The sequence below is a fragment of the Antechinus flavipes genome, chromosome 3 (genome assembly GCF_016432865.1).
Source record: "Antechinus flavipes isolate AdamAnt ecotype Samford, QLD, Australia chromosome 3, AdamAnt_v2, whole genome shotgun sequence".
NCBI classification, from domain to species: domain Eukaryota; kingdom Metazoa; phylum Chordata; class Mammalia; order Dasyuromorphia; family Dasyuridae; genus Antechinus; species Antechinus flavipes.
In genome coordinates, this window is record NC_067400.1 from 580,917,585 (window position 1) to 580,934,091 (window position 16,507).

A 16,507-nucleotide genomic window follows, 5' to 3' on the forward strand; every position below is an offset into this window, starting at 1 on the left:
GTGCACTTAAACTCTGGGTAGATCACAGGAACAGGGAAGTCTGGAAGAAGGATGGGTTTAGAGAGGAAAAAGAATGAATTAAGTTTAAGAGAACTAGGAAAAGTCCAATAGGCATTGGATGATAAGAAGCTGAGGGAGATCCTGGGGCTGAATATGTGTCCAAGGGGTCACTGGCAGAGGGAAAGTTGAACCATGGGAACTAATGAAATTCTGAAGGAAGAAAGCCCAGAGGGAGAAGAGAACCTTGGGGAATACCCAAAATATGTGGATGGCATATGAGCCATAAATCAGCTCAGGAGACCGAGAGAGAGTGGTGAGACAATTATCAGAACCAGGAGGGAGTGATGTTCAGACAATTCAGAAGCGATCATCCAGGAGAAAAGGAGAGTCAGCAATGTCCAATGTGGCAGAGAGGCTGGGAAGTTTTAGGATTGAGAAAAGGCATCCAGTTCTGAGAGAATCTTAGTGATTCTGGGAGAAGAATGAAGATGTAGGAAGCTAAACACTAAAGGGTTGGGGGAAGCAGAAAAAAAATGCAGACAGCTTTTTCAAAGTTTGAAAAGGGGAAGAAATCTCGGGTCATGGCTTGAGGACAGTGGACAGTGCCACTGGCTTCCTGGCTTGGCCACTAACAAGACACCTCATCTGTCTCTGTCTGCCCCCACTCTCTCTTTCAGGCATTTTCTACCTTTTCTCCTCACCCCATCCTCCAAGAGCTAGAATACTCTCCTTCTTTTAACTTCAAGTCCCAACTGAAATTCCAACCCTTCTTAACACCTTCCCATTCTTAATTATTTCCTATTTACCCTGTACATGGTTTGTTTTGTATGTTTGTTTGCATGCAGTCTCCCCCATTAAATTTTAAGTTCCCTTGCCCAAATAGATAAATGATCAAGACATGATCTATGCCCAAAAGCCTATAAATTCATGTAGATTCTTTGACCCAAAAACTACCCTATTTGGAATGAATATCAAAAGATTTGGGGGATTTGGGGGGGGAATAGAAAAAGGAAAATGATTTATATGTACAAAACTATTCATAGCAACTCTCAGGATAAAAAAAAATTGGAAATCAAGGGGATACCCATCAATTAGGGAATGGGTCAATAAACTGTGCTATGTGTTTATGATGGAATATTGTTTTATGGGAAATGAGCAGGATGCTCTCAGGAAAAAACAAACAAACAAACCATGAATTCAAGCAAAGTGAAATGTACTGTATACAAGGAATAGCAAATGTTCTGGGATGTTGTGATATGACTTTGCTATTCTCAGCAGTACAATCATCCTACTCTGAAGGACTTGTGAAGAAAAATCTTATCCAGCCCCAGAGATAGAGGAGTGTGTCTGAATACAGATTGAAGCATTTTCTCTTTATATCTCTTTTTTTAAATTTAATTTTTCTTGAGGATTTTTATTTTCATTAGGGTGAGAGATCTATGCTTTGTTTCCCCACCCCCCACAACTTTTGACTTATGGAAATGTTTTGCAGTTTTGCATAACTTCACAAGTGGTTTCTTAATTGTGTTTAGGGATAAGGGAGAGAACCTAAAACTCAAAAATTTTAAAAACAAATGTAAAAAAAATTGTTTTGACTGTAATTGGGGGAAATATTAAATAATAAAATAAAACCCAAGTAAATTGAATAGGGGGAAAAATTGTAAGCTCTTTGAGGGTAAGACCATTTTTTAATCTCTATATCTCTACCATTTAACACAGTTTAAAAGTTTATTAATTAACTGACTTAAGAATGTGTGAACTCAGTAGGGAAGAAATTAGTTTACAGGAAGGGAACAGAAAGATCCAGAAAAGCAGAGAGAGGATGGTTGAGGATGCAATCTTTTGAAGAAGACAAGAAGGGAGAGGATCCAATGTGCTTGTAGAGACACAGGAGATGTTCCCTTTTTGTTAGAAGCTGGGGGTAAGGAGGAGAGAGATAATGTGGGGAAGGGGTTTGAGATGAAGAGAATGGGAAATAAGGCCTTATATTTAACAGCCTCATTTTTTTTTCCAGTAAAGCAGGAGATAAGATCCTGAGATGAGATTGAGGGTAAAGTACAAGGTCTGAGGGGCTATATGAGGAAAGAGAAATTTCTTCACACAGCAATTGAAGGATACGATAGACCAAAAATAGTAAAGTATCCAGAGCAGAGTCCATTGAGCCTGACATAGATATAAACTAAGAAGGAGTGGTCCAATAGAACCGAGTGAGAATCTAGTCACAAAAACCAGAAGTGGAGATGCTAATAATAACCAGAGATTTCTAATGGAGAAAATAGGCAAAATCTCAAAGAAACTTTAAGGTATCATGAAAAAGTCAGCTACTATTACTGTTAGGAGATAGCATACCAAAGCCTGGAAAGGTTGCAGTCCTTTGTTGAGGAGATGCTTCTCCCTGGGGTCACTGGGTGGGGTGGGCAGAGAAAGTCTAAAGTACTGATAAAATGACTTTCTGAGGGCCCACAGAAGGGCACTGATGGGAGTCAGCTCCATTTTACAGGCCCACCTCCTGTGGAAGTCTTGGGTAACCCCACTTAACTGAATCAGATCACAAAGCCAACTTCCATCTTTAACCCTGAGGCTAAAGTACCCCAATAAATGTGTCCATCCCAGTCCATCTTTGCTCAATCCCTTTGGGATTAGCCCATCCTCTGCCTCACAGGGTCTCTCTCCCCCACTTCCTCCATGCTTCATGGTGTTTTTCTCTTTATAGAAAACTCTTTTAGAGTGCTAAAGTCCTCCATGGATTTAACCTACCAGTCAATGGCAAATTCCCACTCCATGGAGTATTTCCTTTCTTCTGGTTAATTGTGAGTTAACTGAGGAACTTGTCTTTTCCACTGTTAATTGTTTCCTCACTAACTGTATGCTCTCCCAGATCTGTTTCATATTTACCACTCCTCTTCATTTTGTCTGTAACCTTCTCTTGTAAATAAATGTATCTTTTGCCAAAGAGAAAGGCCATTGTGAATTCCCATGGCCAAACCTCCAATATTTGGTGACAAATCCCAACATTTGGTGCCAAATGCTCTCCTCGGTCTCATCATGTGGTACCTACATGAATCACATCATTCTGGTCTGCCAACACGGATGAAATAATTGATCATTTGAAGTATTAAGTGAGTTGCTGTTCTTGGAGTACAAACTAGTCCTTTAAAGTAGAGATTTGACTAGCTGGAGTGTGTATGTTGGTTGATGTCTTTTGTACTATCTAGATCTCTGTGTTATTTGGGAAAGAGACCCCTTCACTGCTGAAACAGGAGGAACATTAAAGCCTGCAGGCCTGAATATGCTGAATTAGTTTAGCTCCTGAGCTGGTCTCTGAAGATTCTGGTTATCTTAACAAAGGCCCAGAGCCCCTACATTTATTGTTTATGGAAATTCACCAAATCCTAAACTACAGTCTTCAGTCCAGCATGGAAATGTCCCTAAGTTTTTGAAAGGAAGCATAAATTTTGGCAGATCCATTCAATTCAATTGTATTTCATTCAACAGACACTAAATGCCTACTCCATGCCAGGCACTGTGTGCTCTGCTAACAGTCTCTGCCATCCAACTGCCTAGAATACTCAGGTCTAGGAGGAGGAGGGAAAGGGCACTGCCAGGACCACAGCTCCAGGGTTTCCCTTCCTTAACAATTCTAAACAAGAGATGGCACAAGTTGGGGGGTGGAGGAGGCAGAGATAGTAAGGACTGTGCAAAAGTGATTCCTGATCCAATGTCAGTGTGCTGTCACCCCATTGGGAGCCTCCGAGCTGCCCTTGAGATGGAAGGATTTAGGAACCTGTGGAAAAAGTGGAACCCACCAGGGAATGAGCAGAACTTTGTTGATTCTTTATGGGTTATTGTTGAATGCCAGTGTGCATTTTCTGCATTAGTGTAAGCTCCCATCAGTCTGTGCTCTGGAGTAAAATTAAGATTATCCTAACTGATAAAATGATTTATTTTGATTCTGTATATGGAAGTTAGCGACCTGGTTATCCCCATTTGTGAAAACCTCAACATGAGCTATAAACAGAAATTCCTTAAAGAAAATTCTGCAGGCTCATGTGAAACCAAAGATCATAGAAATCTTTTGGATCAGGTCCAAGATTGGTCCTGATCTGTGTAAGTCCACATCTAGGCTATTGTAAATATGAACTCTAGGTTCAGGAATGGTTTTCCCTAGAGCAACATAATGTGCAAATCTTGCAGACCACAAAATTGAAGAAGTTTAAACAATCTGCTCTTTCTAGCAAAATTTGACTATTACCTATTGTAATCATAACAAGTAGAGACATTATGTAAAGGACTACCATCACTGTTTAGGTAATCATGAGTAGTAATTTAATCCCATTGGGTCTCAATTTCCTCATTTGCAATTTGAGCGGATCAAACTTGATGTCAGTGAGGTCTCTTTTAGCTATATTAGACAACATTTTGGACCAAGATGCCTTCCAGCACAAAATTCTACATGCAGAGTTTTCCACCAGGATTAGTGGGAAGTTTATCACAAGATCAGAAATTTAGAACTAGAAAGTGCCTTAGATACTGTCTACTGTGAACATATAGATAAGGAAACTTTCTTTCTTACTACTTACATTTGAGCAGCATTTCCCCTCCCCAAAACAAAATCTAACAGCAGACATAGCTAATAAATTGATGAAATATTCTCATGCACAGCTCGGGGAGGGGAGTGTCTGTTTTTTCCCATAGTATCATAAGAACAGGTAGAACACACATGATGAAAACATACATGACCTGGGAAGAAACATGGAAAATACAAACAAAATTAAGTTGTTGGTCAACAAAACACATAAAGGGAAACACATCAAGAGCTGACATGAATTGTTTCCTGTTAAGATGCTGAACCTTGCACTCTGCTGGACTTTGCATTTCAACTCTCATTTGCATAGCTTTTTAAAAGTTTCAAAAACAGAGCTTCTACTTGGGGGTCAGCCCAACGACTGGTTCTGATCCATGTGAGCCCATTTTTTAGGCATGACAAATATAACCCCTAGGTTCAGGAACAGTTTGCCTCAGGGTGACCATTTTGAATTACAATCCAAGCATTATGTTAAATAATGATCGTGCTTTAAATTTAGAAGTGTTCTTAAAAAGGGGAACTGGCAAAGATTCCAAGGGAGAAACAACATGCATACATATACACACATGGTAAAATCTTTCTTGGGGATAGCTAAGTGGTACAATGAATAGATCATTAGCTCTGAAGTCAGAAGGATCAAAGTTCACATGTGAACTCATACACGTTTGAGCTGTGTGATCCTGGGCAAGTCATTTAACCCCAACTGCCTCCACAGTGGTGATTCTTGTAGGTGAGGAAAGAACATCCAGTGAACTGGATTTCCAGTTTAATTATAAAGGATTTTATAGTTGCAAAGCTCTTCACATATACCATTTTAGACACTTTTACAAACAGTGCTATGAAAAAAGCAGGAGAACTATAATCATTATTATAATCATTTATTCTGACAAACATGAAGCTTTCCAACAATGAGATGTTAACTAAGGCCAGTTCCAATATCTCGTGAAGAAGAGAGCCATCTACACCCAGAGAGAAGACTGTGGGAATTGAGTGTGGATTACAACATAGCATTCTCACTCTTTTTGTTGTTCGCTTCCATTTTGTTTTTTGGTCATTTGCTTTCTTTTTTTATCTGATTTCTCTTGGGCAGCAAGAGAATTGTATAAATATGTTTATACATATTGGATTTAACATATATTTTAACATGTTTAACATATATTAGATTGCTTGCCATGTAGGGGAGAGGATGGGGGGAAGGAGGGAAAATCTGAAGCACAAGGCTATGCAAGGGTCAATATTGTCAAATTATCTGTGCATATGTTTTGAAAATAAAAAGCTTTATTAAAAAAAGAAATGAAAAAGTAATAAAAAAAATTTTACACATCACAAAAAAAAAAAAAAAAAGAAAAGAAAAGAAAACTTATCCTCAAGAGATTTGCCTAAGATCATGTGATTAGTGACAAATCTGGGAACCAAGATTTTGGAACCCCAGTCTGAAGCTCTTTTTACTCCTCTGAACTGCCTCCCCCCAATAACAATGAAAAATAAGAATTAGAAGAGTAATAATAGAATACAGCACTTGAACGTTTGCCAAATAGCTAACTTAGGCTTTCCAATAATCCTGTGAAGTAATACATTATTATGTCCATTTTACAGATCAGGAAACTGAGCCACCAAGAAGCGAAGTGGCTTGCTTTACCAGTGGTTACACACCTAGCAGGGCTGAGCCACATCCACCTGACTCAGGTTTCAGGATTCTATCCTCTTCGATGGCCCACTTTGAAATTAAGATGCTGTAGGCTCCATCTAATGTTCCTGCACCTTCCAGATACGAAAGGGGAACTAGCAGCAGCCCAGCTGCAGAACTGGCGGTGCAGAACAAGCAGCCCCAAATTAGCTCCCAGCAGTCCTCAAGGAACTTCGACTCTAGAGAGCTGCTTCCTGTAACCAAGGAGCCAAACCCTGCTGTCAGAAGACTAGGTGGGCAGACGCACAGGAAAACAATTCCAAGCAGCGAGCGACGCCCCACCATCTGCAGAGCACCCCATTCCAAGTCCTTCTCGGCAAGGGAAAAGGAGGGGAGAGCGTGGCAGCCAGGGGAATGGAAGAGCCGGCATTCGCCGGTGGGAGCAAAGCTTGGAGTCCCAGGTCGGGAGGGCTCAAGGACCTCACAAGAGAGGATGCCAGAAAGGGCTCTGTATGGATAGAACGTCTGGCCTGAAGAGACCTCAGAACAAGGACCATCAAAGCCCGGAGGAGCCTTGGACGCAGGAGAGGCAGACTGTGAGAGGGGAAGAGTCTCAGGAAGCTAAGGGTTAAAACACAGGCTGTCAGGCCAGGAGGGACCTTAGAAGCAGAGGGGATCTTCCAGTGGAATAACAGCTGGAAGATCTTCGGTGGTCTCCTCTGAAACGCCCTGCCCTATACGGACAATGGGACTAGGCCCAAAGAGTCCGAGGGACACCGCAAGGGGACGTGGAAAGCAGCAGAACTGGGATTCCAAGCCAAGCCCACGGACTGAAAACCAGAGGCTTTCCCACGCATCTGATGCTAAGTCTGGAGACTTGAAGAGAATATGCTGGCAGTCCCCTGAGGTTGTACCATCTGAATAGCATATCCATGGCACTTGAAATTATATTAGGTGAAATCAGAAAATTCAATGATTGAAGCAGAGAGAGAACTTTTATAGATCATAGCTTTAAGGACAGAAGAGTTCTTAGAAGCAATCTAAGTCCAAGCTCCTGATTTTACAGATGAAGAAATGGAAGGAAACATTTATTAAATGCCTACTGTGTGCCAAGTGCTTTGTAAATAAGATAAAAAGTTATTATTCTCATTTTAAAGTTTGGGAAAGAAAGGCAGAGATTAAGGGACTTGCTCAGTCAGATAGTTAGGAAGCATTTAAGGCAGGATTTGAATTCAGGTTTTTCTCATTCCAGATCCTACCTTTGAAGCCTGGGGACTTGCCTGGGATCTTCCTTCCTCCAAATCTGGCACTCTACCCTTCATCTTCACTAAACCTCAATGCACCTTCATTGTCATTCTATCTTTTTCCTTCCTGTTATTACAGATTCTACTCCTCCTACTGCCACCCTTTCTCTGCCATAAATCTTTATTAGGAAATAAAAAAAGGAGCAAAGAAACAAGCATTTATTTAGTACCAACTGTGTGCCATTGTTCGCTGGACATGCAAATACAACCCTACCTTCCAAGAGCTTTCAGTTCATCCTAGAAAAACAAACATGAAATTTAGAGATCTGGGTTTGGAGGCTCCCAGCACAACCTGAGAGGTCTCAGCAGCCTTCCGGGTCAAACCAAAGCTGAACAAATGAACCCCCTCTCTAACATACATCACAAGCAGTCATCCAGTCTTCTCTGTGGACGAGACCCCTCCTTCTTCTCCTAGGCTATCTCTCCACTTGTCATGCTTTTGGCCTCCCTACTTGGTCTTGGTCCTATTGCCCAAGGAGAATTCCTGGAAGTTCCGCTGCAAGTTCTTGGCTCCTGCCTCAATCAATCTTGATCTCAGCCTATATGTCTATTCTCTGTGCTGGCCCCCTACCAGGATGCAGGAGGTCTCTCCACAAAATGAGGAAATCATCCAGATTTCAGCCACTACTGGTTTGTCCTGCATTAAGGTCCAGTGAATTGGGCCTTCCCTGGGGCTGAGTCCCCCTCCACATTTATTGATTCTCAATCTCATTCCTTTTCCTGTTGTCCTCCTCTTCTCTCCCCTACCTCCATAGGGACCTCTCCTACTTCCCCAAGATCCACTGGTACTCCCTTAAATAACTTCTTCAATCCCTGCATTTTCCTCCCTTCCCATAATGCATCTCTTATTCTTTGCCAAGGCCATCTTTTTCAGTGTAACAAAGTGAAATGGCAGAGCAATGAAGCTCCTAAGAGAGAGAGCCCAGCTCCTCCACAGATGAGTCTCCACAGAGACCCTTCCTCCAAAGTCCCATTTCTTTTGTACCTTTACTCCCATTCTCTTTTCTCTCTCCCTATAAAGTTCCCTAATGGGGAAAAAAAAGATTGTCCTCTCAATTCTCCACTCTATACCAGAATAACAGCCACCATCAAGGGTGGGGAACCTTGGCAGAAGGGATCTCGCCACATCTCAGAAGAGTGGTTGTCCAGCTCTGGCCTGAAGGGGGATGTGACCCCACCGCCATGGCAAGTAGTACATCCTATTTCTGGAGAGCTTGAGTTGTTAGGATCCTGCCCTCCACATGGTTCTGCCTTTAGGACAAAGAGAACAAGCCAAATCCCTTTTCTCCAGGTCAGATCTTTAAATATCTGACGACAGTTCCAGCATTTCCCCCAAGCCTTCTCTTCTTCAGCCTGAACATCCCTTAACCTCATAAAGCTGAACCTTGAGGCCCTTCACCATACAGAGACTGCTTATTCTTTTTTTTCTTATTACTAAATACTAGACTTTTTTTTTTTTAAATGTAGTCCTGGCCACCATATCCTAAAACTGACTCATATAGTTTGTCACTCACTAGACCCCCAGATCTTTTTCAGATGATCCTATTTATTCTATTTAGGAAGTTGTTTTTGAAATCACATAGGAGATCTTGTAGTTTTTTCCTGTTATACTCCATCTTATTCAATTCAGTCTGTCCAAGATCATTTTCAATCCTGACTATTCAGTCTAGTGTTAGCTATCTCTCCCAGATTTCTGTCATCTGAACATTTGTGAAACATGCCATCTGAATCTTGATATTCAAGTCACTGATAAAAATGTTAAACAGCACAGGGCCAAGAATAGCTGCCTAGAGCACTAGACTAGAGATTCTTAATTCCAAATCAACATCAAACCATTAATAACTACTCTTTGGAGTCAGTTATTTAACCATTTTTTAAAATAACCATCTATGTACTACTGTCTTGCCCATATCTCTCGTTCTTATTTATATATAAGCATTACATGAAAGACTTTATCAAATGCATTGCTAAAATCTAGCTAAACTGTATCTCCAATATTTCCTTCAAATACCACTTGTGCAATTCTAGCAAAACTGGATATAAGCCTGAAATGAGTTGTTTTTCCCGAAATCAAGATATTTCTTTGTGATCATTGCTTCCTTTTCCCTATATTAACTGATCATCCTTTAAATAGTATGCTCTGGAATTTTCCTGGTAATGAAGGTCAAGCTTCTGAGACTAAAGTATGCAATCTGTTCTCTTTCTGTTTTTGAAAACCAGGACATCTGACCTTCTAAGGTCTAAGTCAATAACTCTCCAACTTACCAACATCTTTGAAAGGCCCCTGATAATAGTTTAGCAATCATAACTACCACTTTTTACATTGCCCAATGATATCAGGTAATAAGAACCCCTGAAGGGCAGCAGGTGCTCCCTTACTTGGGTATCCAGTTCCCTGTAAGCCACTTAAGATCCTGTCTGAAGCATTCCCCTTATCCAAGAAAATGAGCAAAAGGAGAATTGAGCAGCTTCAATTTGTGACATCAGTTCCATAATCCTGTCTGCATCGAACTTCTTTAGCCCACAGAAAGCTTCAACAAGAGGAGGAGGCTTTTTATTCCTTCCCCTTTGTCTTCCTGGCTCCCAATGCTCTTCTCACAGGACCATTCTGTGCTTCTGCTATTTGTCCTTGCTTCCATTTTTGTACTTACTGTATAGTACTTAAACTTCCTTTTAAAATCCAGACAGGTTTGTGAGTTTCCCTGCATCCATATCAATATCCTTAAATAATTTCCTTTTTCTTCTTCATCAGAATTGCTTCCCTTATGTCTTAGGCTTCCTTGGCTGACTTGACCAAGAGAACTTGAGTTTAGGGGATCCTGCCTTTCTTTCTGCTGACCCCCTCTCAAATCCAGAGACCACACCAGAATTTCCTCACCTTCTCTTCCACAAACTCTAAGATAGAAGTGGTCAATTTCTTCCAGTGTTCCCATAATTTCTACTTCGGCAACCATATTAGTGAGAATTGGACACAAAGTCGTTTTGTAGGTCCCGCTGACTTTTGAAGAGGTAGCTAGGTGGTACCTTAGTGTAGAGAGGGCATTAGAGTATATGAAAAAGTGAGATTAGGTCTGGAAAAGTAGGTTAGATGTAGATTGGGGAGAGCTCTTGATCACAAAGAACTTTGTATTTTATCTTACAATGGAGCTTCTGTAGCAGGGGAATGTTATGGTCAGACTTGTCTTTTAGGAAGATCCAGGCACAATCTACAGAAAAACTCATCTTCCTGAGTTCAAATCTGGCCTCAGACACTAACAGTGTGACCCTGAACAAAATCCTTAACCCTATTTGTCTATTTCCTTATGTATAAAAAAATTTGCTAGAGAAAGGAAAGGCAAAACCATTTCAGAATTTTTGCCAAGAAAACTCTAAATGAGGTCATGAAGAGTGGTTCATGCATTAAACAAATGCCTAAAAATGAAATTATCATTAATTTTAAAAATTTTTAAATGCTCTGATTTTAGTGGGAAAAACTCTAACGGGTGGTCAGATAACTGAAGTGAATTATTATTCTTACAAGCTTCTGGGCCAGATTTGTGGTCTGTTTCCTAAACTCACCATGTTTCCCCATTCTTGATTCCTAGATTTCCTCATATCTAAATATAAAATGCTACCCCTATCTCTCCTCTAAACTAGGGTTTCATCCTGCCTAGTCTCAATGAAACCTAAAGTAAAATTCTCCTCTTGGCTTTGAGATCTCTAGTTGAGTGGTTTGTTAACCATAATCTGGATTTCTGCATAAACATCTGAGGCCAGGGTTTATCACTGGGTCCTTTCCTGAATTCTTCCTCCTCTGAACTTCTGGATGCCTCAACTGCTATTCTTTCTACACTTTCATTACCCCCTACTATATCTAGTTGTCTCCCTTCTCCTGACCTTTTACAGTTTTAAACTCTTTTGATTATATTTCCCAAACTCTGGATAAATATAATCGTATTATCCTTTGTAATAGTTATATTCCATCCACTGCCAGAAGCCTACTGTCCCTATGTTTTAAACTGTAACCCAGAAATCCATTCTTAAATAACATATTCAAAACCAGCTGGTATTTCCCTAACTATACTTTCCCCTTCTGACACCCTTCTGACTGCCTTCAGTGGACACCAAAGGATCCATAAAGTCTTCATTTTATTTCTTAAGACATCATCATTTTTGGCATTGATTTCTAGGTTCCTCTGGCAGTATCATTTGTGCCCATGTATCTCACTAAAATGGGTAGTATTCATCCATTTGAAAAAATCTTGGGAAATCCTTAGCAATAGCTTCAATACTTGTCCTAAGAAAACAGAAGATCAGTCTATTGCTCTCATTTCTCAGTTTAAAAGCCTTCAGTTACTTCTTGGTAAACTGATAAAATCCAAGTTCCTCAATCTATTATTCAAGGTTTTTCACAATCTAGCAAACTCCCCTTCCCACCACTTATCTCATAGAAATCTTTCCTATATAGTATACATCCACCATATTTAGTTCACCCATTACCTCCCCAATGCTTCTTTTATTTTTCTTTTTTGGTAAGACAATTGAGATTAAGTGACTTGCATGGCTAGTAAGTTTTAAGTGTCTAAGGCTGGATTTGAACTCAAATCCTCCTGATTTGATCAGAGTCAGTACTCTATCCACTGAGTCATTTAGCTGCCCCTCTCTAATGCTTCTTTTCCTGACTCTTAGGCTATTTTTTATCCTTGGAAAAAGCAAGCTCACCTCATTCATTTCTCGATCCTTTCCCCAATCCTACTACCACAATCCCTTCTTTTTTTCAAGACCCAATTAAAGTTAATCTCTTCCATGAAATTCTCCAAAATGGAAAGACTGGTACTTCGTACCTCACACAGCTTTCTGTACCTCTTTTTTATTTATGGTGCTTAATTTTGGATTATATGTATTTGTACACATATTATTTCTTCTCATTGCATCTTAACTTCTAAATAGGTAGCAAATATGTCTTATATAGCTTTGTAGTTTCCCCGGAATTCATAATAGGCCTTTAATAAATATTTGTCGAAATGAATGTAAGAGACTAAATAACAGGAGATTCCTCTGGAAAGATAATGTGGAGTTGGGGCACAGGGTCTTTTAGACTAACTCAGAATTTAGATTTTAGTCAATAAGAATGGGGAGCCATTCACATTATCTGAGCAGGAGTGATATGATCAGAAGTAGACTTTAGAAAAATTAACCTTGCCTCCTACAGCCACCACCCCAGTTAAGAATCCTTATCATCTCTTGTCTGGCTTCTGCAGTCTAGCCTCATAACTGGTATCTCTGACTCAAATATCTCCTCCTTTTCAATCCACAACTAAAAAAGGGATCTTCCTAAAAGACAAGTCTGATCAGAGTACTCTCTGCTCAAGAAGCTCCAATGCGTATAAAACACAAAGTTCTTTGCTGGTGATTGAGTCCTCCCCAATCTACATCCAGCCTACTTTCCCAGGTCTAATCCACATTACTCATTTCACACACACTCTAAATTCCAGCCATTCCATCTCCTATCCCCATACTTTTCATTTCTCACCTGACTGCATTATTTTGGGATATTTCTGATTTCTCTACCATGTTCCAGGAAGTTCATTGTTGGAAAAATCTGATAAATCCAGTAACTCTGACCCCCCACCCATCTCATCATGATCTTCTCCCCTCCTGATTGAAGAGTGGATTCTTGAATTCCAAAACCTCCATGTAAGGAGAGAGCCCAACTCAGAATTTATCCTCATACTGTGTGATGATAGACTAGTTCTTGGCAACACAGTGATCCAAGGCAATTCCAATAAATTTTGGATGGAAAATGCCATTTGTATCCAGAGAAAGATCTATGGGAGACTGAATACAGATAAAAGCATACTATTTTCATCTTTTTTTTCTTATATTTTTTCCATTTTGTTCTGGTTTTTCTTTCCCAACATGAATAGTAGATTTATGTTAAAAATGAATATACATGTATAACATATATAGATTGCTTGCTAGCTTGGGGAGGCAGGAGATAGAAGAGGATGGGAAAGAAAAGAATTTGTAACTCAAAATCTTATAGAAATAAATGTTGAAAACCATCTTTACATGCAATTTGAAAAATAATATATTAAAATTAACTTGAAAAAAAGAATATCTCATTTCTCATCTGGATATACTACACTGGCACTTCTCTGATTTTTCTACCTAGAAGCCCAGACTTCCTTCCCTCTTGTTTCTCAGCTTCCTTTGATGCTGTCTTCCCACATTAGAGAGTAAATTCCTTGAAGGAAAGGACTGTCAATTTTTTTTTTTTTGAAAGTTGCTTTCTTGGGGAGTTTTTGATGCCTCTTTTACAAAATTATTACTTGTCTTATCATAACTTTCTTGCACAGCTCTCATTTCTCTTCCCAATTTTTCCTGTCACTTATCTGATTTTTAGACTCATTTCTTTGCTCTTTTTTTAAAAAGTCTCTAACTTTTCTATAAATTCTTGATGGATCTGTGTCCAATCTGCATTTTTTCCCATTTGCTTGTAGATTTTTCAAGTCACTGTCCCCTTCTGAGTTTATATCTTGAGTTTCCCTGTCACCATAGTAGCTCTTCATGCTCAAGTTCTTTTTTATTTTTTATTGCTCTTCCAACCTACTTCTTACTTTGGACTGTATTAGTATTGGTCACCTCAGAGAAGATGTCTAGCCTGACCTGCCTTTTTACGATTTGCTATTTTCCCAGCCTAGTCTGGAGGCCTGTAAAGTGATGTGATCTGGGGAGAAGTCTGATCACTGTTCTCTTGGTCTTTACTCTGCAGATTCTTGGTCCAATTTTGGCCGGTTAGCTTGTGAGTAGTTTGGGTTTGTTGGATTCTGTGTGGTTGAGTTCCCACAGACTAAAGTTAGTCTGATGGGAGGTTCCATAGGTTCCGAGTGACTGACCTACCAGCTCCCTTTTAGTTTTGATATCCCACCCTGGTTATTCCACAGAAGACTTATGGCTGGGGCCAAAAATTAGAACTGAGTCTCTCCTCTGCTCTTGGACTCAGAGCCACACATATATGTGTACATGCTACTCTCCCAACCTCCACCTGCCTTCTTGTAGAGCAGGGGATGTTTGGGGTTTGGGATTTTTCCTTTCAAAAGTCTCAGTTATAGTGTGCCAGACAAAACCTCGGCTTTTTAATAAATGCTTCTTGATTGGTGACTGTATAAAATTAAAGAGAGGGACTGGAAAGGAAAAGGATAGGAAATGGAGAACTTAAGGTATTCAAAGTGCCTCAGAATGCAAATTGTTCTGCGAGGTGACCTAAGGAGGATGACTTTGGAGTTTTAAGACTTGGTTTTGAATCTTAGTCCTGCTACTTACATCCTGGGTGACCTTAAACTAAACCTCTCTGGGTCTCAGTTTTTTTAATCTAAAAAATAGGCATTTGGTAAAATCAAACTAAAATGATTTCCAAGATCCCATCAGCTCTCCCCATGAGAGGTGAATAAATACATTTTTAGCAGCTAAGTCATTCCATCACACACTTGTAGCCCTCAGTGAATTTATTAATTAAAACTGCGTGTCATTGTTTACAAAGAAGTTCACTAACAACAAAGATTAATTGATCCCCAAATCTTAAGGGATTTCTGAGGCTTTACATTTCTTGAGACTTAGGAATCTCAAGGCTCAGAGATAGAGGCTATATACAAACAGTTTGCCTGAAGTAAATCCTTAAAATGCTGCCAGTGACATTATTAATAGCCTGCATTTACTGAGGATTGCAGAGTTTACTAAGCATTTTCAAGTTCAGTGTTTCATTTCAGTGTCAAACAAGCCTAGAAGGAAGGATAATGGAAGGATTATTATCCCCTTTTCCAAATGAGGAGACTCAGAATAGAGAGGTAAAGAGACTTAGCCAAATAGTAAAAATCAGTGCCAGAATCATTCCCTGACTTAGGTCTGCTTCTACTCCCCACCCATTGCTCTTTCCACAACATTTCACAGTCTCTATTAATCATCACGTAGATTCCAGAGCAACAAGTTCTGAGAGAAAACATGACTGGATTTTTGAGTTTCCCCTCTGGCCTCTGCCCTTAATTCTGTCCTAAGCCCTCTGTTCCATCCCCAGGTATGTGTCCTATTCATACACAAGATTCTTTTTTGTGAGTCTTTAGAGTATTGATCATCATGGGAGCAACTTTATAACAAAGATAGACCAAAAGGAACTGACACTGGAGCACTGAGGACCTCATTATATAGCACACAACCTCTCCCAAGGGGCAGTTCACTTGGAGAGCTAAGGGAGCTAGTCACCAATTACCAGTTTAAAATACTGGGCCCAGTGACAAAGACTGGGCAAATCTATCTGTGGCCTTGGTAATTGGTGAACAAAAGCATTCCAAACATGGACAAATTCTCCACTGAGAATTTAACTGAATCACTAGGGATTGGGTCTGAAGTCTTGGATTTATTAATATTTGTATCAATCAATCAATATCAATACTTATTTATTTGAGTGCTATAGTACCCTCAATCAATCCTAGCAAGTGAAGCAAGTATCCTGGGACCAGTGAAGCAATTGCTGTCTTTGGGTATACAGAAACCAAAACTTCTAGCCCCTATTAGACTCCTAGCTGTGAATTTTCCATAGTTGATTACCACTTTTAAGTATAGCTACAAGTTGGTGGAAGATTTCTTTCTGAGCACAATCACATTCTGAAAATGTACAGCCTCAAGAACAGAATAAAAAAAAAAAAACTTTATTTCATCTCTCCTTGTTGACATACTGGGAGGAAATGAGATTCATATTGATTATGATTTAGACTCATAGAATGTTAATTAGAAATAACAGTGTCAGATCAGGAGGGAGTCTTAGAAACGTTAGAACATAGAATGTCCAAGTTAGAAAGTACTTGGAACAGTGTCAGAGCTGGAAGGAATCTTAAGACACAGAACTAGGTGCAGCTAGTTGGGTGCAATGGATAGAGCACAAACTCTGGAGTGAAGAGAATTTGAGTTCAAATCTGGCCTCAGAAAATTACTAGCTGCATGATCCTGGACAAGCCA